The 23,520-nt window shown below is 36.6% G+C and overlaps 1 pseudogene; it reads right to left on the reverse strand.

Moving 5' to 3' along the window:
• Positions 1 to 17,628: 17,628 nt before the first annotated feature.
• On the reverse strand, positions 17,629 to 18,482 carry LOC103661390 (annotated as a pseudogene).
• Positions 18,483 to 23,520: the final 5,038 nt, after the last annotated feature.

Genomic DNA, 23,520 nt, shown 5'->3' on the forward strand with positions numbered 1-23,520 from the left:
AAATATAAATCATAAATATCAGTGAGTGTTCTCAACATAATTCTAACTTCTTAACCCTATACCTATTTAGTACACAGTTCACAATGCACTGCTTTCATAATTTATGTGTCAAAATTATACAGCAATCATATGTCCCAGCTTTGCTGAGGTAGTCCAGATTTCAAGTAATTCTGTTCTTTCATAAAAGCAACTAATTTAATGTAAAACTCAAATTGTTGCACTGTCTCTTCAATATTGAAAAGGTTTTTTATTTATACCAAAAGATTGTAGTAGAACGTAGCAGCCTGGTCTCACAGGGCCTTTCTAACATCCAGGGCCCAACTTTGGTCTTAGAGTCAGAGAGCAACAAATGAGTTAAGGGCAACAACACAAGGAATTGTTACAATTATTTTGGAAAGTAATGTGGCAAAATCTATTAAAATTAAATACACACACACAACTTTGACCCATCAATCCTACTCCACACAAAAATAAAGTCATCAGTATGTAAGGGAATATGTCAAAGAACATTTACTATAGTACTGTATGTATTGGCAAATAATAAGAAGAAAAACTGGAAACAACTTAATTATAATCTCAGGGGAATGGCTAAGCAAATTATAATACATCTACATCCTGGAAAGGCAGCTACCGAAATAATTACCGGAATGGATTTCTACAGGGTTCTGGTGAGATGAAAAAATAATGACAAAAAAATATCCAACATATTTTATGTGTGTGTGTGTGTGTGTGTATTTGTTTTATGATCATGAAGGAAAATAGAGAAACATACATACATACATACTATGGTATTAACATCAGTTACTTCAAAAGGGATGGATGATGGATGCAGGAGACATGAAGAAAAGGACGAAGGAGGAACAACCAAAAAGCATGGAGAAAATTATCGCCCTAAAAAACAAATAGCACAAATGTTACAATGCTATAGTAATCACAACTCTTTGATATCAGCATGAAAATAGAAACTTTGATTAATGGAATAGAAAAGAGTGCCTAGAAATAAACCCATACATGATGTAATTTTCAACAAAAGAGCTAAGAATATACACTGAGGAAAAGATAGCCTCTTCAATAGATAGTGCTGGAAAAACTGGACGGCCATATGTAAAAGAAAGGAACTGGACCCCTATCTTACACCATTTACAAAAATCAACTCAAAATGGATTAAAGACTTATAGGACCACATAAGACCTGAAAACATAAAACTCTTAGCAGAAAACATAGAGGAAAACACCTTTGACATTGGCCTTGGCAATGATTTCTTGGGTAAGACTCCAAAAAGCACCAGTAACAAAAACTAAAACAAATGGGACTACATCAAACTAAAAGGCTTCTACTCAGCAAAAGAAACCATCAACAAAATGAAAGGGCAATTTATGGAGCAGAAGAAAATATTTTCAAACCACATATCTGATATGGGTTAATAGCCCCCAAAATACCAAGGAACTAATACAACTTAATAGTGAAAAACAAGTAACCCAATTAAAAAATGGACAAAGGATCTAAATAGACATTTTTTCCAAAGATGAGATACAAACGGCCAACAGGTATATGAAAAGGTGGTTAACATCACTAATCATCAGGGAAATGCAAATCAAAGCCACAAACGAGATACCACTTCATGTTTGTTAGGATGGCTATTATCCAAAAGACAAGAAATAACAAATACTGGTGAGGATGTAGAAAAATGGAAACTCTCATCTACTGTTAGTGGAACTGTAAATTGGTACAGCCACAATGAAAAATAGTATGAAGTTTCCTCAAGAAATTAACAACAGAGCTACCATGTAAGCCAGCAATTCCACTTCAGGGTATTTACCCAAAGGAAACAAAATCAATTTTTTGAAGATTTATCTGTACTCCCATGTTCGTTGCTTCATTTTTACAATAGCCAAGATAACGGAAACAACCTACATGTCCATCAATAGTGAATGGATAAAGATTGTGAAATAAATATACGATGGAATATTATTCAGCTTTTAAAAATACTGTCACTTGTGACAACATGGATGAACTTGAGGACATCATGCTAAGTGAAATAAGCTAGACAGAGAAAGACAAAGACTGCATGGTATTGCTTATATGTGGAATCTAAAAGATATAATAATAATAAATCAAACCCATAGAAACAGGGAGTAAAAAAGTGGTTGCTGGGAACTGAGGAGTGGGGAAAATAAGGATAGGCTGGTAAAAGAATACAAACTTTTGGCTACAAAATGAGTGAGATGTAGGGCATCTGGGTGGCTCAGTCAGTTAAGCGTCTGACTCTTGATTTTGGCTCAGGTCATGATCTCAGGGTTGTGATATTGAGCTCTTCATGGGGCTCCATGCGGAGCCTGCTTAAGATTCTCTCTCTCTCTCCTCCTCTCCCCTTCCCCCACCTCTTAAAAAATTAGTAAGATCTGAGGATGTAATGCATAACATAGTGACTATAATTGGTAACACTGTATTGCATAATTGAAATTTGCTAAGAGAGTAGAACTTAAATGTTCTCAAAAACAACAAAAATTAAATATGTGAGGTGATGGATGTGTTAATTAGCTCAATGGGGGGGATCATTTCACACTGCATATGTATATCAAATCATCACATTGTACACTTTAAATACCTGACAATCTCATTTTTCAATTATGCCTCAATAAGGCTGAGAAAACCCCATAGTGTGTATAATACAATCAAATTTAAAAATATTAAACCATAATAAGAAATTCAAATAAAATTAAATGGCCACAATAGACAGTGAGTTATTTCTAGTATACTGTATTGTCAAAGAAGTTTGGCATGTCATTCCTGATCCTTTGAATATTGGCTTTTTCACACTGATCAAAGACAGCTAAAGCAAAGAAAGGAGGAAGGAATGGGGGTCTCACCTAGCAACAGCTATTGAGGTTCCTCCAAAGGAAAAGGTCTCCTTACAAAATTAACCACAGTTCAGTATCATCTTCATTACTAAGAGGAGACCATATAATGTATGGTTCTGATCAGGACATTTTTGAAAGGGAAAGTGGCTGCTATATATAATTATTGTGGGACAGCAGGTTTATTCTAGAATTGCCCCAGTTAAATCAGGAGATGCGTTCACCTTAATTACTCATCACCCTATTCAGAACTATGTTAGGAACGGGGGATGGGGCAGATGAGGACATTGGGAGCTACAAATAGCAGGAAATACAAGTTGCCCTCAAGGAATTGCAATTTGAAGAATGAAAATATTTAAGTCATTCTAAAACACAGTTGTGACAAGAAAGAAATTTAAGAGAGAAGAGCCAATGCAGCAGGGATGATCAGTGGAGCTAATTGGGAAAGCCTAACAGAAACTAGTAAATTAAATTGTTCACCAAATAAAGTGTACCACATTGCAACATGTTCTTTTCCCAGAAAGGGTAGGATAAATGTTTTGCTTTTAGTTTTTAGTTTGCTGCAATTGATGCTGCCTCTATTACAAATTTCACATGTCAGTAAGATAAGAATAAAGTACAATTCAAACTAAGACCTCCAGCTTCCTAACAACAAATCATTATAAACAACAGAAATAATGAGCAGTAGTGGGTGAACTCAATTCTAGCTTCAGACTAAACAATGAACTCGTTTTTTACAATTGCAATTACAATAAAAAACTTTATGTTGTATATAGAACCATCAATATTTTGCCTTTTGATTTTGCATCTTCACTCCTGTGGTTACATGAAATCTTTATGTTCAGTTTTTGGATAAAAAGGTCAAAACCTATTCTACAAAAGTTCTTGTCAGTGTTTTTAGAACTTTGATGTGCATACAAACCACTTAGGAATTGTGTTAAAATGCACATTTTATACACTGTATCTGGGGAAAGGCATAAATTCTCCATTTCTAACAAGCTTCTGGGTGAGGCTGATGCTACTGGTCCATGGACCACACTTTGGAAAGCAGGGGTCTATGTTGTTCTTCTAATACCCCTAACAATACATTTGGCATTTAATTCAAATTTTGGCATTTTAATTCAAATCCAAGTAAATAGAGACTAATCTGAAGCATCTGTAATTACGAGTTCACCAATCATCTGAGGAGATTTGTAAGAGATAGATGATGTTTCACTAGGTATGGGAAATACTCAGGGATATGTCTGCTTGAACAGTTTTTCAGGTAGTTCTAATGGCCAGCCAGGTTTGGGAACCACTTCCCTAAAGTGTGGTTAAAACGAATGTGATAACACCAGAATATTCACATAAAAACTGGATAGCAACTAAACTTGTCTCTGTTTACTGCAGAATAAAAATGTTCAGTCTTCTGTACCATCAGTTCTCTTTATGAGCTTTGAATTCCCGTAAAAGAATTAAATGCGGTCCTTAGACCGGATGTGGGGGAAATAATACTACTTTCCAAGTAGAATATAAACAATGTACCTGGGAATATATTCCCTTTAAATGCACTTGAGTTCATAGCAGAAGCTGTTGTACTCTTCCCTGAAGTGGGTGATACAAGGTTTCCAATTCAATTATTTTCATTTTGGTCCAAGGCTTTATAAAAATCAGGACTGCCAAAACAAAATGTATCAGCATGTGCCATTCTAAGCTAAGTGAGAAAATGAATTTGCAAGTATTTTTTTTTTTTCTAACCAATGCTTTTTAATTGCCTTCTCAGTTTCCTTTGACAGGTGGATATATTCCAAGATTTCAAAAGGGTTTTGTGGTTTAAATCAATTTCATCTAAAATAGCTAATAAGCCAAACTAGCCTACATATAATTGGTTCACTGACTATAATATTAATGTTATTTTGAATAACAACTTCTATCAATTTCTGAATACCTTTAACATACAAAAAATATTATGCTCATGTAAATTATCAAATAGAGAACTAAGAGCAATAATGCAAAATAGCTAGTATTAAAACCATTTTATAAGTAAAGGAAATGGGGCTTGGAGAAGTTGAGGATCTTGGCCTCTGTCAAACATGAGCCCTTATTTTGACATACCTACCTGCAGGTAATAAAAATTCCACTATGACTTCCAAAACCTGTGAATTAATAAAACAAGTGGAGGCCATATTAACTTCATAAAATTAAAGAACTGTCATAACATCAATGATCCCTATTTTCAAGAAACCAAGACAGTCATTGTGTATACTCCAAACTAATGAGATTACAGATCTTTTAAGTTAGGAGACCTGCTGTTTTAGCTTCACTTCAGTTTTCTACATAATATATATGCCAAGTTACAGCTTTCCATATAAATAGACTACTAATAAAAAGCATTTATAAGCATCACTGACAGTGTTACTAAAAGGAAAAGTCCCACAAAACTCCAATTTATATGTAAAAGGGGAAAAATATCCAGACACCAGAGTAGTTTGGGGAGTCTAGCAGGAAATGCACAAAATTGTGAGGAGAGTCTTGGCAGAGTTGGAATGCAGGACTAGTCAGGATAAATCTCCAAAAGAAAAGAGCTCTACACTGAAAAGAAACTTCTGAAAGCAGGTCTGATGCTTGGTGGGTCAAACACTGGCAAAGGGAATTATAATGAAGGGTTCTGGAAAGCGCATCTGGAGGAGAGAGAGGGACACACTTTGGAAGGCAGAGGCAGAGTGTTTAGAGGTAACACCTGCTAGTAAATGAAAGGAAAGGAAGGAAGCAGATAATGAAACAAGATAGAATCCTACTGAAACAAGATAGATTCTAAAAATCAAGGACAGCCTGAGCACAAAAATGCATCATATACTAAAGAAACTGCTCTTCACATAACAGAAAGAATCCTTGATTTTAAAAAAATGAAATAGAAATAATAAAAAGAATCAGAGACAACATGGTACAAATGAAAGTCAGGCAAAAAAGATTGCTATATTAGTTTATGAGGGTGACTGTACCAAAGTAGTACAAACTGAGTGGCTTAAAACAACAGAAATTTATTGTCTGGAAGTAGAAGTCCAAAATCAAAGTGTCAGCAGAGCCACGCTTCCTCTAAAACCTTTAGAGGAGACTTTCCTTGCCTTTTCCTAGCTTCTGGGGGTTCACAGGCAATCTTTGGGTTCCTTAGCTTGTAGCTACACACCTCCAATCTCTATTTTCATTGCCACATGGCTTTCTGTCTCGATCTTCACACGACCATCTTCTTATAAGGAATAGCAGTCACACTGGATTAGGAACACAACCTACTCTAGCAAGACCTCATCTTAACTTAAATAGTTATATATGCTCTGACCCTATTTCCACATAGGGTCATATTTAAGGTATTGGGAGTTAGGACTTCAACATATCTTTTTTGGAGGGGGGGGGAAAGGACACAATTCAACTCACAACAATTATATATGTTATATATAACATATATAATATGTGTATTTTTTTCCTGAAGAAGAAAACTAAAACAATTAAGCAGAAGTATTTAAAATCATAATTCAAGATTAAGAAAATTTCTAGAAATAAAAAAGTCATGTGTGTATATTGCAAGCAGACACCATATACTTAGTAAAATGACAACAATGTTAACTCTGAGGCATATGCTAATAAAATTATTAGACTTTAAATATAAAGAAAATAATGCTCTGAATCTCTGGGCAAAACAAACAAACAAAAAAAAAACAAAACAAAAAATACGCAAGTACTTATAAAGGAAAGAAAATTAGATTGTCATAATCCTCTCCACATAAACACATTGACCTCCAAAGCACAGTTAAGCAATATCTATAAGGTACTCAAGGCAATGAGTGTAAGCACAAGTTTTTATCTAGCCCAGCCTACTTTCAGTAACAAGACAATTTGAAAAATGCCAAACTCAGGAAATACTGTAGCAATGTGTTCTTCTGGAAGAATTTGTTAGGAAAAATCACTCAACCAATAAATGATTGGGCAACTTCAGAAAAAGAACTGATGGTGGGCACTGAATTTATTGAACTATAGATCTAAGACTAAAACAAAGTTGGGGGGCGTCTGGGTGGCTCAGTCAGTTAAGCATCTGCCTTTGGCTCAGGTCATGATCACAGGGTCCTGGGATTGAGCCCCATGTAGGGCTCTCTGCTCAGCAGGGAGCCTGCTTCTCCCTCTGCCTGCCTCTCTCTCTCTCTCTCTCTGTCAAATAAATAAATGAAATATTTTGAAAAAATAAAAATAAAAAGTTGGGAATTGGTGGTTTTAAAATATGTCCAAAATTCTTTTATATACCTCCCTTCAAGAGGTCTAGCCTAACTTCCCTCTTGTTGAGTGAGGGCTGAACTTAGTGACTCCTCACAATATAAAAAAGCAAAAAGCAGAAGTGATGGTGTATGATTTTGGAGACTCGGTCATTTTTAAAAAGCATGGCTTCTGGGGTGCCTGGGTGGCAGTCAGATAAGTAACAAACTCTTGGTTTCGGCTCAGGTCATGACCTCAGGATTGAGATCAAGCCCTGTATCAGGCTCTGTGTTAAGTGCGGAGTCTGCTTAAGACTCTCTCTTCCTCTACCTCTGCCCCACCTCTCCCCAAAATAAATAAATGAATCTTATATAGATAGATGATAGATAGATAGATGATAGATAGATAGATAGATAGATAGATAGATAGATAGATAGATAGATAGCAAGCATGGCTTTCTCTGTCTCTCAGGACTCACTCACTCTGGGCAATACCAACTGCCATGTCATAAGGTTACTCAGGCAGCTCTGTGGAAAGGATAAGGAACTGAGCCTTCTGCCAAAAGCCATGTGAGTGAGCCATCTTTGAAGCAGAAGCTCCAACTCTTGTCAGGTCTTCAAATGACTTCAGCCTTGGCCCGTATATTGAGTGTAATCTTGTGAGAAGCCTGAAGCCAGAATCACTGAGTTAATCCACTCCTGGACTTCAAAGATTGCAAGAAATAATAAGTTTTCATTGTTTGAAGTTACTACACTTTGAGGTAATTTGTTACATAGCAAAGATAGCAAATACAGATTTTCATAGCTGTGAGTGGATGTGTTCTCACAGGAAAAAAATGAAAATGTGAGTTTGCCTTTGGAATGTGGCAGTGGAAAAACCTGCAAGGACTTTGAAAAGGTTGTTAGTGAAAGCCTAAAATGCCTTGAACAGACTATGGGTAGAAGTCTATACAGTGAAGAGGCTTTTAACGAGACCTTAAAGGGAAGTGAGGAACACATTATTGGAAACTGAAGGAAGGGGAATCTTCCTTATATAGTGACAAGAAGTTTAGCATTACTATGACCTGTAGCTCTCCAGAAATCAGAAAATGTACCTAATGAACTGGGTGATACAGCAAAGGTTTTATCATAAAGTTAAAGCTGGTTTATTCTTGATACTTAATAGTACAGGAGAGAATAGAGATGAGAGGGAAAAAAAACCTGTTAAATCAAAAGGAGCCAGGACTTGCTAGTTTGAAGAATCCCAGCCTCACCAGATCACAAATGATATTAAAATTAAGAAATGCCTGACTTATTTCACTTAATATAAGAAATAGGAAGACCAATAGGAGAAGGAAGGGAAGGATGAAGGGGAGGTAAACAGAAGGGGGAATGAACCATGGGAGACTATGGACTCTGGGAAACAAACTGAGGGCTTCAGAGGGGAGGGGGATGGGGGATTGGGATAGGCCGGTGATGGATATTAAGGAGGGCACACATTGCATGGTGCACTGGGTATTATATGCAAGTAATGAATCATGGAACATTGCATCAAAAACTGGGGATGTACTGTATGGTGACTAATATAACAAAATAAATATTATTTAAAAAAAAAAGAAATGCCTTCCAAGTAAAGGTGAAATCCAGGGCACTGCCAGGAAAACTTGGCCTAAAGATGAAGCAGAGCATGGCTTCAATCTTTATTAAAATTATTTCTTAAGACTGCAGAGAGCTCTAAGGCAGTGCTTAAGAGTACCATTCAGTCAGACAAAAGGCACTCTAAAGAGTGTAAGGATATACCACACTGGGGCATATCTCCCAACAATAGCATTTCTAAGAAGCTTAAGAGCTTTATCCCTCAGCTCTCTCAGCAGAAGGTTAAGAGAGGGAGGAGGGGGCTTATCCTGAAGAGATCTGTGAGCACGGCTCTTATCTAATGGAGTGAGTCCCCACTAAGATTCACAGGAAACCCAGAGTTTTTAACAGAATTATATTTTCAGAAACACTTCCAGCTAGAATAAAAGGGATGGTGATAATACATAAGCAGGAGGGGCAGAGGGAGAGGGAGAGAGAATCTCAAGCAGATGCCCCACTGAGCATGGAACCTGATGCGGGGCTCAATCCCAGCACCCTGAAATCATAACCCAAGCCGAAATCAGGAGTCAGATGCTTAACTGACTGAGCCACCGAGGCACCCCAGAATTTGAGAGGTTATCTTAATGCCTGTCCTACCTCAAATAAGGTGGAGGATAACTAGTCTCTTTAGTCACAGGTGTTCAGATCTAGATGAACTATACTAAAGAAGCTATACCAAAGGAACTATACTCAAGGAGCTTCACACATACCTAGAGCTGATTTAAATGACAAGATTCTGAACTTCAAGGTGATGTTTTAATGATAGGAAACATTTAAGTGTTCTGGGAGAAGGAAAATGTATCCTGCATATGAGAAGAATACTTTGTGGCCAAGGGATTAACAGTGGGTTTTTTTGTTTGTTTCTTTGTTTTTAAATATGTCTACAAATTCTCTGATACTGCCTCATTCAAGAGCTGTAGGCTAATTCCCCTCCCCTCAGTGTGAACTGGATATAGTGACTTACTTCTAACAAATATAAAAAATGCAGAAGTAATGGTATGTGACTCCAGAGATTAGGTCATAGAAGGCACTGCAGCTTCCTTTTGTTCTGTCTTGGAGCACTCACTCTGAGAGAACCCAGCTGCCATGTAATGAGACACTCAAGCAACTCTGAAGAAAAGCCCATATGATAAAGAACTGAGACCCACCACCAATCACCAGCAAGGAAGTGAGGCATCCTGCCAACAGCCGTGGGAGTGAGTAATCTTAGAAATGTATCCTCCAGTGGCAGTTAAGTTGTCAGATGACTACAATGCCAACCAACAGCTTAACTGCAATCTCATGAGAGAACCCAAACTTGAACCAGTCAGCTAAGCACTGGTAGACCACTGGTCCTCAGAAACTACATGACAGGGGCGCCTGGGTGGCTCAGCTGGTTAAGCGTCTGCCTTTGGCTCAGATTGTGATCCCAGGGCCCTGGGATTGAGCCCCACACTGGGCTCCTGGCTTAGTGGGGGGCCTGTTTCTCCCTCTTCCTCTGCTGCTCCCCCTGTTTGTGCACTATCTTTGTCAAATAAATTTTAAAAATCTTAAAAAAAAAAGAAACATGATATAATAAGTATTTGTATTGTAGATTGAGTTATGAGAGCAATATGTTACACAAAAAAAAGTATTTTTTATTTTTTTTATTTTTGTAAAGATTTTATTTATTTATTTGAGACAGACAGAGAGCACAAGCAGGGAGGAGGACCAGAGCGACAGGGAGAAGTAGACTCCCTTCTGAGGAGGGAGCCCGATGCAGGGCTCAATCCCAGGACCCTGAGATCATGACCTGAGCCAAAGGCAGATGCCCAAACAACTGAGCCACCCAGGCACCCCAAAAAGTATTTTTAAAAAACATAAATAACATAGGGGATAAATAAATGCCATATGACTTGAACGTGTGAAAATAACAAAATAATAAAAAGTGGGGAAATAAGGTACAAAGAGGGAAAGAAGAAATAGTTCATCAATTATCTCAAAGGTGGGCATCAAAGAATATAATAAACTGATAAATCAAGACATAAGTCTGAATCATACCTATTAGTAAAAGATCAACACTTAGAAAGCTAATACCATTGGTTCAGACTGAATGAGAGGTGAGGAGACACATGGTTCTAATCAAATAAAACAATTAATTACTAAATATGACAATTAACTAAAGGAAACAAAATAAAAAAATAAACCCTAAATCTTAAATCAAAAACATTAACATCCATTTGACAGAATCATTTCAGGTGACTTTATAATCCAGAATTGTATGTTCTTGGTGGCATACATTAAAAAGAAAAACAACCAAAGAACTAAAGAGGAAACATTTTCAGCTAAATTCTTTTTACAGAAAACTGTAGTAAAACATAATTACACAGAAATTATTACGGGTAATGAGATGACAAAGATATGTAAAAGAAGTACTAAGCATAGTAAACCTAGTTATGTTAATATCACAAAAAAATTTGTTTTCAAGGAGAAACATTTTAGAGATAAATAAGATCATTACATATGGTGAAAGAGGCAATGCACCAAAAAATATAATAATTCAGAATAACCTAACATAAACCCAAAATATTTCTAAGTGACAGAATTATAAGGAGAATTTAGATAATCTACAATTAAAAAGAGAGATTTAAACAAACCTACATTACAAACAAGTAATTGATAGATCAGATAGACAGAAAATGAATAAATATTAATAATATAATTTAGAAGGCTGACTTAAGAAATATATATAAGCCTACACCAAAAAATCAGGATACATGCATGCTTAGAAAGCAGTCATGAAATATTTAAAAACCTGACCAGGCTTAGGTCACAAAACAAATCTCGACCAAAAATCTTAAAAACTACTTTCTCATAACATGATATATAGTACAACTAGAAAGTAATGTCAAAAGTGGGCCCCCAAAGCTCATACATCAAAAAAATAATAAAATACGTGTGAATAATTCATAGGTTAAAAAAGTATAATGAGAGGCGCCTGGATGGCTCAATTGGTTAAGTGTCTGCCTTCAGCTCAGGTCATGATCCCAGGGTCCTGGGATTGAGCAGCACATAGGGCTCCTTGCTCAGCAGGTAGCATGCTTCTCCCTCTCCCTCTGCCCCTCCCCCCTGCTCGTGGGCTCTCTCTCTCTCTCTCTCAAATAAATAAATAAAATCTTAAAAAACATAAAAATTAGGAAATACACATTAAACAATAAGGCATTGCCACTTCTTACAAATCATAATGAGGGGGGAAAAGGAGTATTTTAAGTTTAACAGCACCAAGTTCTCTTGATGTTGGGAGTGAATAGTACCCACTTTGATGTGTAAATTAGCAAACATTTATTTTTTGAGAAACAATTATTAATATCTAGGAAAATTTCAGATTTGCATACATTAGAATCCAGTGATTCTGGCCACTCACATCGAATAGTGTTAGCAAGCCTTCAAATACCACAGTTCAGAGTGCCAACGGGGTCCTTTATCATTTCAATAGTAAAAGCTAACTGATATCACACATGCAATCCCTAGGAGACAGCTTGAAGGTAAAGTTTAACTTTTTTTTTTTTTTAAGATTTTATTTATTTATTTGAGAGAGAGAGAGTGCACATGAGTGTGGGGGAGGAGCAGAGGCAGAGGGAGAGGCAGACTCCCCGCTGAGCAGGAAGCCCCTTGCGGAACTTGATCCCAAGACCCTGGGATAATGACCTGAGCTAAACGCAGATGCTTAACCAACTGAGCCACCCAGGAGCCCAGTAAAGCTTAACTTGTAAATGTTCGAAAGTTTTTCTGTAACAGAATGCTTCCACGCATTACTTTGAAACAGGAACAAATTGACAAGTCATAATTTCTTATTAGCATGTAAATCAGTCATATAATGGATCATCTGCCAAATTCATAGTCTGTTGACAGTCAAGCCAAGGCATTTAAAGTAGGCTTTCCCTCACTTAAAAAAATAATGGCATGTTGAAAAAAAGGTACCAAGGATGCTCTGACTTCCAGCAATCATAGTAGTATGAATATACAAAGAGCAGAGGGTTCCACATGAGCTGAAACTGTTTAGAAGTGTTGTAAATTGTTTAAGGATCCAGAGAATGATTTTTTGCTTCAAATTAAAATACTATGCAAATAAAACAAGAAAATAGTGTTAAGGGGGAAGATGTTACATGAATGACTTCCACATCACCTCGACCCCAAAATGTAAAGTAATTCATGGGGAAAAATGCATCATAAAGTGCATGGCCTCACATAAAGATGACTTATAGACAACTACTAATATTTATTCATTGGAGGGGCGCCTGGGTGGTGCAGTCAAGTGAGCATCTGACTCTTGGTTTAGGCTCGGGGTCCAGCTCTTTGCTCAGTAGGGAGTCTGCTTAAGACTGTCTCTCCCTCTCCCGGTGTCCCTACACCCCTCTCAAATAAATAAATAAAAATCTTTAAAAAAATGTTTATTAATTGGAATTAAATAAGAATACAAGAAAACAGAGAAAAACCAAATTTCTCACCAAAATGGTCAGAAACTTTCATGAAGTCTCATTTCTTTTGTCTAGATATAATCTAGGGGTTCATGACCAAGAAAATACAGATTATTTTTAACTCCTGTAAATATAACCAATTCACTACAGTTAATGATCTAATTATAATACAATGTCTCCTTTTAGAGAAAAGATATTTCAATTATTTATGTGCTTTTCTGCATGACTAACATCATAATTTAAAGAGTATATTAAATTTATCAGGATATTATACATTCACTTTCATAGATGAAAGAAAGGTTACAGTCCCCTGGATAGTAGAAATAAAATAACCTAGAATGAAATAACCCATATGTATATTAAAATAGAATTTGTGAAAATGAAGCCTGCCAGATATTAGAAATGATCTAATTATAAAATCTTCAGGTTCTCATTTCTCGGAAAAGCCATAATTACAACCTTATCTTTTTAGTGACCAATTACTGTATTCAGGGTATTTTCTGAAATAAATGCTTTGCTATTTTTATGACTTGCCTATCTGTATTTCTAGTTCCAAGAATAGAAATCTACAATACAGCCATCTCCATAAATAAGAAGTCTGAAATAAATAACACTGTTCTATCACAACACAAGTGCAAAACCCTTAAATTTTAGATGAAATGTAAAATAGAAATCTTTATTTGCATAAATAAAATACTTAGATGGAAACCTTGATATCACTCCAATTTATCAAATTAGGTCATTAGAGCTTCCAAACTGACAAGAAAAAATGTATGCCTGTGCCATACAAAGTAAATTGGCCAGCTTTTCTAACGAGCTAGTTTCTTTTATTAGAAGGAAAGAGTAGCTGATTTGCATTCCCAAAATATAAAGGTTTGAAAAATCTTATTATTCTAAAAAGGATAACTTTTTCCTACACAAAGTAATGTTCTTACTTTCCATTTTTGTTACTAAACTATTCACAGTGTAAGCACTCTCAGTGTGTAGGTATATGTGTGTTGTATAGAGGCTAGAAAAACAGAGTGCAGACGAATGTGACAACACCCCCACAAAACACCCTCTTCTAATACTTGCCATGAGAAACACCACCAGAAACAGGATTCAGTCCTCTGAAGTGACCATTGTTCTAGTCCCTCACTCCCAAAATCATTTGGAGAATACAAAACAGAAGAATTACGTAACCTCATTAGAACATGTTTGATATTTAAGTATCACTTGAAAAATGATGGATAATCACTGCTAAAAAAATTAGATATATGTGCTCCAGCTACTTTCCAAATTGATAGGAATGGATCCCTTCCCTCAAAAGCACTGGCTCAGGAGAAAAGCGTCTCCTATTCAAGGCTGATATAATCTTTCAATCTTCACATTGAGCAAATGAATGAGGACCTGGTAAACCAGCTTGGAAAAGAAGTCAGCCAAGCATTGGAGGAAAAACGATCTGTAATAGCTCCTACCTCTGGTTATCTTTTTCCTTCCTTGCTGGAAATGCCCTGCTCAATTTTTTTTTAATTTTATCTCCTTAAATCATTTATTCTCTCAGCTTTTGGGCTTATTCAATGAACAGAGAGGACTCTTTAAGTAGTCCAGAAATGAAACTGATATTCAAATCTTTCTTGGGTTATAGTTAAGGTTTCTCAACAGTGATAACATTGATATTTTGGGCCAGATCATTCTTTGTTGTATGGGGCTGCCCTGTGCATGTAAGATATTTAATAGCATCTTTGGCCTCTACCCACTAGATACTACAGGGAATTCCCTCATACTCTCAGCTATGTAATACCCAGGAATATCTCCAAACATCGCCAAAATGCCTTTGGGATAAAAACAGCCCATCCCTTTAAGGACCCCTGGATTAAGGTGGGGGTTTTTTTCTTTAACATTTGTGATGGAGATGCAGGAGAAATAGGCTATACACTCAAATAGAAACAAACCAAAACAAAACAATTAAATACCCTTAACTTGAGATAATAATAAAAGTACTCAGAGGCTCTTTCCAGGACATGATTAAGTTCTAGCCTATAAAGTTTTTGAGAATCGTGATGTGATAGTTAATTTTATGTATCAACTTGACTGGGCCACAGATATTTGGGTGCTCAGATATTTGGTTAAACATTATTCTGGGTGTGTTTGTGAGGCTGTTTCTAGATGAGATTAACATTTGAATTAGTATGGGGTGCCTGGGTGGCTCAGTCGTTAAGCATCTGCCTTCGGCTCAGGGCGTAATCCCAGTATTCGAGGATTGAGCCGCACATCAGGCTCCTCCTCTGGGAGCCTGCTTCTTCCTCTCCCACTCCCCCTGCTTGTGTTCCCTCTCTCGCTGGCTGTCTCTCTCTCTGTCAAATAAATAAATAAAATCTTAAAAAAAAAAAACAACATTTGAATTGGTAGACTGAGCAAAGTAGATTGCCCTCCCTGATGTGGGTGAGCCTCATCCAACCAGTTGAAGGCCTGAATAGACCAAAATGGTTGACTCTTCTCCCAAGCAAGGGAATTGTTTCTACCTGACTGCTGTCTTCAAGCTAGGAGATTGGCTTTTTTTACCTTCTAACATAACCAAAACATCTGTTCTTCCTAAGTCTCAATCCTGATGGCCTTTGGACTAAAGCTACACCATTGCTGCTTCTAGTTCTCAGGTCTTCAGATTCCTACTGGGACCCAAACTTGGTCTCCACCTTGCTGATTCACCCTACAAGATCTTAGAATTTGTCAGCCTCCACAACAGTATGAGCCAATTCTTCATAATAAATATATCTTATTTATTCATATTTATATTATTATAGTATTTATAATTTATAGTTTATTTATTTATGATATATATCATACATATGTGACATATATTGATATATATATATATTATTTATGATATGCGTGTATATATATACACACACATACATCCTATTGATTCTGCCTTTCTGGAAAACGCTAATACAAATGACCTGGTCTTTTGGGGGAAGAACGTAGGGAAAAGAAGAAAGGAAGACCTGGTTAAACATCTTTACTCAAACAAAAAAATTTGTACACAAATATATGTTGAACTATACTGAACCAGTCAGTGGCTCAATACATGAAAGGCATAATTTGGTTCTCCTAAGTTTTACATTCAATTTCCAAAAGGAAAAGTTAGTCTTTATACCCAGGTCACAGGCAGTGCTTACTTTCTTTCTCATAAGCCTTATGTGAATATAGATCACTTTATTAACTTTCTTTGTCTGTGAAATAAAACAATCTAATCCCTTTAGTGCAACTTCCCTAGATCTCCTTCTTATAATTCCATTAATGTTGTAATAAATTTTTATTTCTGTTTCACGTTCAATTTGTGAATCCCTGAAGACCTCTGCCCTTCTCTTGTGGCATGCAGTTAAAGAGGAAAATTAGGTTTCTTGGATTCCTTTACCCTTCATTCCATATCCAGTCCTTTTTCCTAATTGCTCATCTTCCTGACTGACAGTGATTCCAGACCCAAAACAACCACTTGTCTACAGACACACATGGGGGGAGCCAAATAGAAGCAACGGCTTCCCATGCATTTCCCCATGAGCTTCTCCCTTTCTGTTTCACTTTGGTGACTAGATGTGGTTGATTTCTCAGATGAACATGTTAATGACTCCTTTCCTGAACTTCCAACTCCCCTTCTGGACCTTTCTTTCCCCAGATCCTTCACTTGTGTAGATAGAAGTCCCGTAATAAATTCCTCATTTCAAAACTCACAGTGACTCTGCTCCCCTGACTGAAACTTAACTGATAAATACCCCACATTGCCTATGTTATATTTTATAAAATAGTATAAACCCACAAAAATGATGCCTCAATCATGAATAGGAGAGTTTCCTAGTACACTGCTTCACTTGTATTTAGGATCAGATCCCTAACATTTTTCTTTCTTGGATTCTTCATTGTTATGGATTGAATTGGGCCCCCTCAAACAAAGATATGTTGAAGTTCTTTTTTTTTTTAATAAAAAAAATTGTATTTACTTAGAAGCATTCAGAATGTCAACAAAACAGCCGCAACTTTTTTTTTTTTTTGCAATTACAGAGTGGTATTCAGTTAACAGAACAACAATTATTTCGTAGATGAAAAACTACCATCCCCATATATAACTAATTTGTGCTGTGCACCAACAAGAACCTGCTTTAAATTTCCATGCCAATTTACAACCCCCATACTGTACCAGACAAGGTTAGTGGCTATTGAAAATACCACCAGGACAGGGCTATCTAAAGACACATTCGGTAGTGTGTTAACTATACAAAAAAAGACACTGTACAGGGGCGCCTGGGTGGCACAGCAGTTGAGCGTCTGCCTTCGGCTCAGGGCGTGATCCTGGCGATCCGGGATGCATCGGGCTCTTCCTCTATGAGCCTGCTTCTTCCTCTCCCACTCCCCCTGCTTGTGTTCCCTCTCTCGCTGGCTGTCTCTATCTCTGTCGAATAAATAAATAAAATCTTAAAAAAAAAAAAAGACACTGTACAGTTTAAAAACAAATCTTACACAGCCTTACATTTCAATTTTTTTCTTTAAAAGGAGTGAGTTGTGTACAGGGGGGTTAAATGCTTTATAGACAAGAAAAAAAAAACTGCGCTAGAACCAACTTATTCATCATCATCATCTTCTTCTTCATCTTCATCTTCTTCATCTTCCTCCTCCTCCTCATCCTCTTCATCTTCCTCGTCTTCCTCCTCTTCCTTCTTTTTCTTGCTCTTTTCAGCCTTGACAACTCCCTTTTTGCCGCATCAGGCTTTCCTTTAGCTCAGTATGCAGCAATATCCTTTTCATATTTTTCCTTCAGCTTAGCAGCCTTCTTTTCATAAGGCTGCTTGTCATCTGCAGCAGTGTTATTCCACATCTCTCCCAGTTTCTTTGCAACATCACCAATGGATAGGCCAGGATGTTCTCCTTTGATTTTTGGGCGATACTCAGAACAAAACAAGAAAAAGGCCGAAGGAGGCCTCTTGGGTGCATTGGGATCCTTGAACTTCTTTTTTGTTTCCCCTTTAGGGGGGATATAAGTTTTCATTTCTCTTTCATAACGGGCCTTGTCCGCCTTTGCCATGTCTTCAAATTTTCCTTTCTCTTTAGCAGACATGGTCTTCCACCTTTCTGAGCACTTCTTAGAAAACTCTGAGAAGTTGACTGAAGCATCTGGGTGCTTCTTCTTGTGCTCCTCCCGGCAAGTTTGCACAAAGAATGCATATGATGACATTTTGCCTCTCGGCTTCTTAGGATCTCCTTTGCCCATGTTTAATTATTTTCCTCAGCGAGGCACAGAGTCGCCCAGTGCCCGTCTGGCTCTCACTTGCCCCGGCGCTGTCTCTATGGAGCTCAATGTACTCAAGATATGTTGAAGTTCTAACCCCAGAACCCCTAAATATGTGACAAGGTCATAAAAAGGGGAAATGTGGACATACACACTGGAAAGATGATGTGAAGGCACACAGGGAGAAGAAAGCCACGTGATGCGAGTAATGCATTTACAAGTCAAAGAATGCCAAGAATTGCTAGAAAACACTAGGAGCTAGAAGGGCAAGGAAGGACTCTCCCCTAGAGCTGTCAGAGAAGCAAGGCCCTGCTGACACTTGGATTTAGGACTTCTAACCTCCAGAACTAGGAAACAATAAATTTCTGTTGCTTTAAGCTACCCAGTTTTTGGTTCTTTGTTATGGCAGCCCCAGGAAACTAATGTACTCATTATGCTACCTCCAATGGAGACGGCTATTGTGAGGTCACTGCCAAGTAGGGCATAGCTGTCTATTACCAGTGCATTCTATACTCTGATGTCAGAGGAAGAGAACTGTCTTTCATTCCTCCAGGAATTGAATGAATGCATCCATAATTCTTCATGGGACAAGTGATTCTAGGTTATTGCATTTAATGATGTGTTGCTAAAGATATAATAAAAGGCAAGTCAATACAAGAAATAACTTATAACTCTGTCAAGGCCCAGACTTAACCTAGATTCCTTACCAGGAAATATCTTCCTCAGTTTTGATCTGCTGCTCATGACTAATAGCAGCTGACTGCTTTCTCCAACAATGTCACCAGAAACACTTCATTTCTCAGAGTAAAATGACCCCTCACTTCATTTCTATAAAACCCAACTGTTGAACCTTATCTTTACCTCTTGCCAGAATAACTGAAAATTGAAATGTCTCTACTCTTTAAAAGAAACTACATTCCCATCAGCCCCAAATGTGTGATCTATCCCTGTGTCCTAACAAAAACAAATTCATAAAAATGTAATAGTACATTTTTCAAAGTCTTAGGTTAAAGAGATCTTGGAGTCCAATCTCACAGATTGTTATCTGATGAAGATGATGATGTAAAAATGATCAGGATATGATAAAATTTAAAAGCATGTTATTAGTGAAGAATCACTGAGACAAGGTCCAGGACAGGACAGAAATTCAGAGAAGAAAGCCTGGAATATTTTACCCTTAGGCTGGTGACCAATTCTAGAAAAAGTAGCTGAGTGACTGAGCAACGTTCTTGACAGCTTCAGGGCTAGACAGGAAAAAAGCTGGATTGTGAGGCACTCCATGTTTTCGGTTGGGACACCAAAAGGCTACACTGCTGGAATAAGAGTGCCCTGGAAGTAATTGCCCTCACAAAGACGGCATCCTAGCCTCAAGCCATCTGGGTGACACAAAAATCTCAATTCCTGAAATTGGTTTTAGGAAATGCCAGATAAAGTCAATCCTGATTATTCATCTATTCACTAAAATTTATTTGTAACCCCCAAATCAATACTCATGGCATTTTCATGGTCGTTTGAGGACATGCACAGAGTGGCAAAACATTTGAGTCACTCAACATACATATTTCCAATTGAGATCAAACAAGGTGATGTTCTGCCTTCCTATGTCAGCTCTCATATTGTAAGTATTCTTTTTGCAGTCTACTTAGTTCTACATTCTTCCAATTTTGTGCTTTTTGGTGATGATTTTGTTGCTTAAAATGGCCTCCAAATGGAGTACTTAAGTGTTGTCTAGTGTTCCTAAGTATGAGAAGGCTCCTTAGGTAGAAAATGTCTGTGCTAAATAAGCTTGATTCTACAGTCATTGGCTGTGAGTTCCATGTTAGGGAATCACCAATACAATATGTCCAGAAAAAGAAAGAGGAAATTTATCAATCCATAAACCAGGCCACTGAGGAAGGTGCTAAAATAACATCTATAGTGTGTGATGAAGCCATGGAGAAGTGGCTACATTTGTGGATTCGTGAGATGACAACAAATAAGGAAAGTAGAATGACCAGCACACTCATGAGACTAAAAGTCAGAAATTTATAGTCACGTTACCCAGGATCAGGAAATTGTTAAACCCTTCTTGCCTAGTGCTTCTGCCTTCTACATTTCAAAAGTTGATATAGGCAAAAAATGTTAAAAGTATAAGCAAGGCAGGTTCTGCAGATCAGGAAACTACAGGAGAATTTGTTTAATATCTGCTAAGTGTTATGGGAAAAGGTTTCTGTGGAAGAGCTGTTTCAATGCTGATGAGACTGGCTTGTTTTAGAAGGATGTTAGCAAATGAACCTATAGACCATGTAACTAATTCTTTGTAAAGAAACGTGTGTGTGTGTGTGTGTGTGTGTGTGTGTGTGTAAAAATTAAGGTGTCTCTATGGGGTACCTGGGTAGCTCAGTTGGTCAGGCTGCTGACTCTTGACTTCTGTTCAGGTCCTGATCTCAGGGTCGTTCAAGCTGTGTGTTGGGTCCTGCACTCAGTCTGCTTGAGGATTCTCTCTGCTTCTCTCTGCCTTCTCCGACTCACATGCTCTCTGTCTAGAATAAATATATAAATCTTTTTTTAAAAATTAAGTTGTCTTTAAACAAAAATACACATAAGATAAGGTTACATATTGATTAGTTGATGATAAGGTTGTGATCGGAGGCTCACGGGAACTTATTTCTGTATTTCTCCTAGGAACAAAGGTTCCATATTTGTTCACAGTGACTTTATGGAATATAACTACAGTGAATAATGAGAATCAACTTTACTGGGTGCCCTGCATGTTAGATAAAAACAAATGAAAGTTGTTGCACGGAAAAAAAACAGATAATGGAAAAGGGTTTCTGATATTAGAATTATTAAACACAGACTTGTAATTAATTATGCTTTTGTTTGAGCAGACAAAATTCTACATTCACAAAGATTTTAAAAACATGGTAAATATAGCAAATAACTGAGAAATATATACAATTGGTATGGCTTGTTTGAAAAACTACCATCAGAAAATCTAAAATGAAAAAATAAAATATGCAAAAGTAAGAACTCAGTGAATGGGTTTGCTATGGATTGAATATCCCCCCTAAATTTGTATGTGGAAATTCTAACCCCCAGTGTGATGCTATTAAGAAATGGGGCATTTGAGAGACAATTAAACTGTGAGGGCGGAGTCCTCAAATAGGATTAGTGCCCTTATAAAAGAGACCCCAGAGAGCCTCCTCACACCTTCTACTATGGAAGGACAAGTGAGGAAAGCACAGTCCACAAAACAGGAAAAATCACCAGACACCAAATCTGCTGGCACTTTGATCTTTGACTTCCTAGCCTCCAGAACTGTGAGAAATAAATATTTGTTCTTTAAGCCACCCAGTCTATGATGTTTTTGCTATTGAAGCCCAAATGGACTAGACACTGTTTAATGTCTACATATTCATTCAGTCCAATATAGTAAAACTGGTGGAAAAAAAAAAAAGAGAAAATGTCAAGAGTTAGAAAAGAAAGATTCCCTTCAAAGGAACAAAAGTAAAATTGACTTCTAATTTCTCAACAGATTTAGTGAAAGTCGACAAGCAACAGAATGAAATTTTTAGTGTGCTCAAAGATTTCTACAAACCTAGAAAGCTAAAATAAAGAATTTATTTCATTTTTAAGAATTAGGATGAAATGACATTTTCAGATAAATAAAACTAAAATGATTTGCCACTAGCAGAGCCACACTAAGTAAAATATTATAAGGTATTCTTTAGGGAAAAAAAATCTAAACAAGATACAATAAGGAATAAATGAAAAAAATAATATGTGGGTATATTCAAATGAATAATGACTGTATAAAATTTTTTAAATGTCTTAAGAGGTTTGAAATACAAGAGAATTAAAATAAGAAGGCAAGAATAGGACAGAAGACAGGAGAGGGATAATGGTCTTAAAGTGTTCTAAATTTCTTGATTGAGAGGACAAAAATATCAATTAACATTAGAAGAGAAGTGTAGTAGAATTATTTTTAAATAGTCAAAAAAATGAAAACAATCCACACTTGCATCAACAGTAAAATAGATTAAATTATGATATATTCATACAATTTAACACTACACAACAATGAAAGTAAGTTAACTATAGCCTGTGACTAACCCTCAAAAAAAATCATGTTTCAGAGAAAGAAGCCAGACCAAAAAAAAAAAAAAAAAAAAAACCCAACACAAACAAAAACAACAACACATATCTAATCATTCTATATGAATAAAATACAAAAACAGGCAAAATTAAATTTTGGTGTTAGTAATTAGACTTAGGCAATAAAAATACAAAGAAAATCAAAGTACTCATCAACATACAATTTAGAATACTGGCTACCTTTGGGTGGGAAGTATTGGGACTGGGAGGAAAGCTTTAGAGGGTTTCTGAACTGCCAAAGCTGAGAATGCTGGATTTCATGTGACCCTTGCAGTGATTGCACAGGTGCTTGCTTTGAGATATAATGTCCGGCTGTACATTTTATTTTCCATACCATTCTGTATGTATTTCACAGTAAAAATATTTTTAAATGCAAGTTACAATGCCAAGTGTATAATAGGTTCCCAATCTTGTGTCACAATTTTATGTGCATATATACATTTGAAACACTAGAAGGGTTTTCTCTAAACTGTTAACAAAAACATTTTTTATTTCTGTTTATTTTCTGACTCTACAAATTTTCTACAATGAATGTTGTGTGCTTCCAAATGTTCATCCATTACATGAAAGTGTTATAATTAATTTAAGCAATATCATAAAGGATGTTTATACTGCTTTCCATTTTTTTCACTCATATGTGTAACCATCCTTCTACATGCATATCTGCACCTTTTGTTATGAAATAAATTCCTAGAAGCTAAATTACTGGGTCAAAAGTCAAAATATTTGACATCTGCTCGGTACTGCCATATTTTCTATAAAAAACATTTCCACACATTCTTCAAACATTAGATGCTGTGATGATCTGAAAAATGGCCTCCAAAGAACAAAGTCTTAATCCCTGGAAACTGATGAATATTACCTTAAATGGAAAATGGACTTTGCAGATGTGATTAAGTTAAGGATCTTGAAGAAATTTTTCTAAATTATCTGGAATGGCCCCCAATACAATCAGAGCCCCAAATATAATCACAAATGTCTTTATAAGAGAGATT

Source organism: Ursus maritimus, unplaced genomic scaffold, assembly GCF_017311325.1.
Source record: "Ursus maritimus isolate PB19 unplaced genomic scaffold, ASM1731132v1 scaffold_9, whole genome shotgun sequence".
Lineage (NCBI taxonomy): Eukaryota > Metazoa > Chordata > Mammalia > Carnivora > Ursidae > Ursus > Ursus maritimus.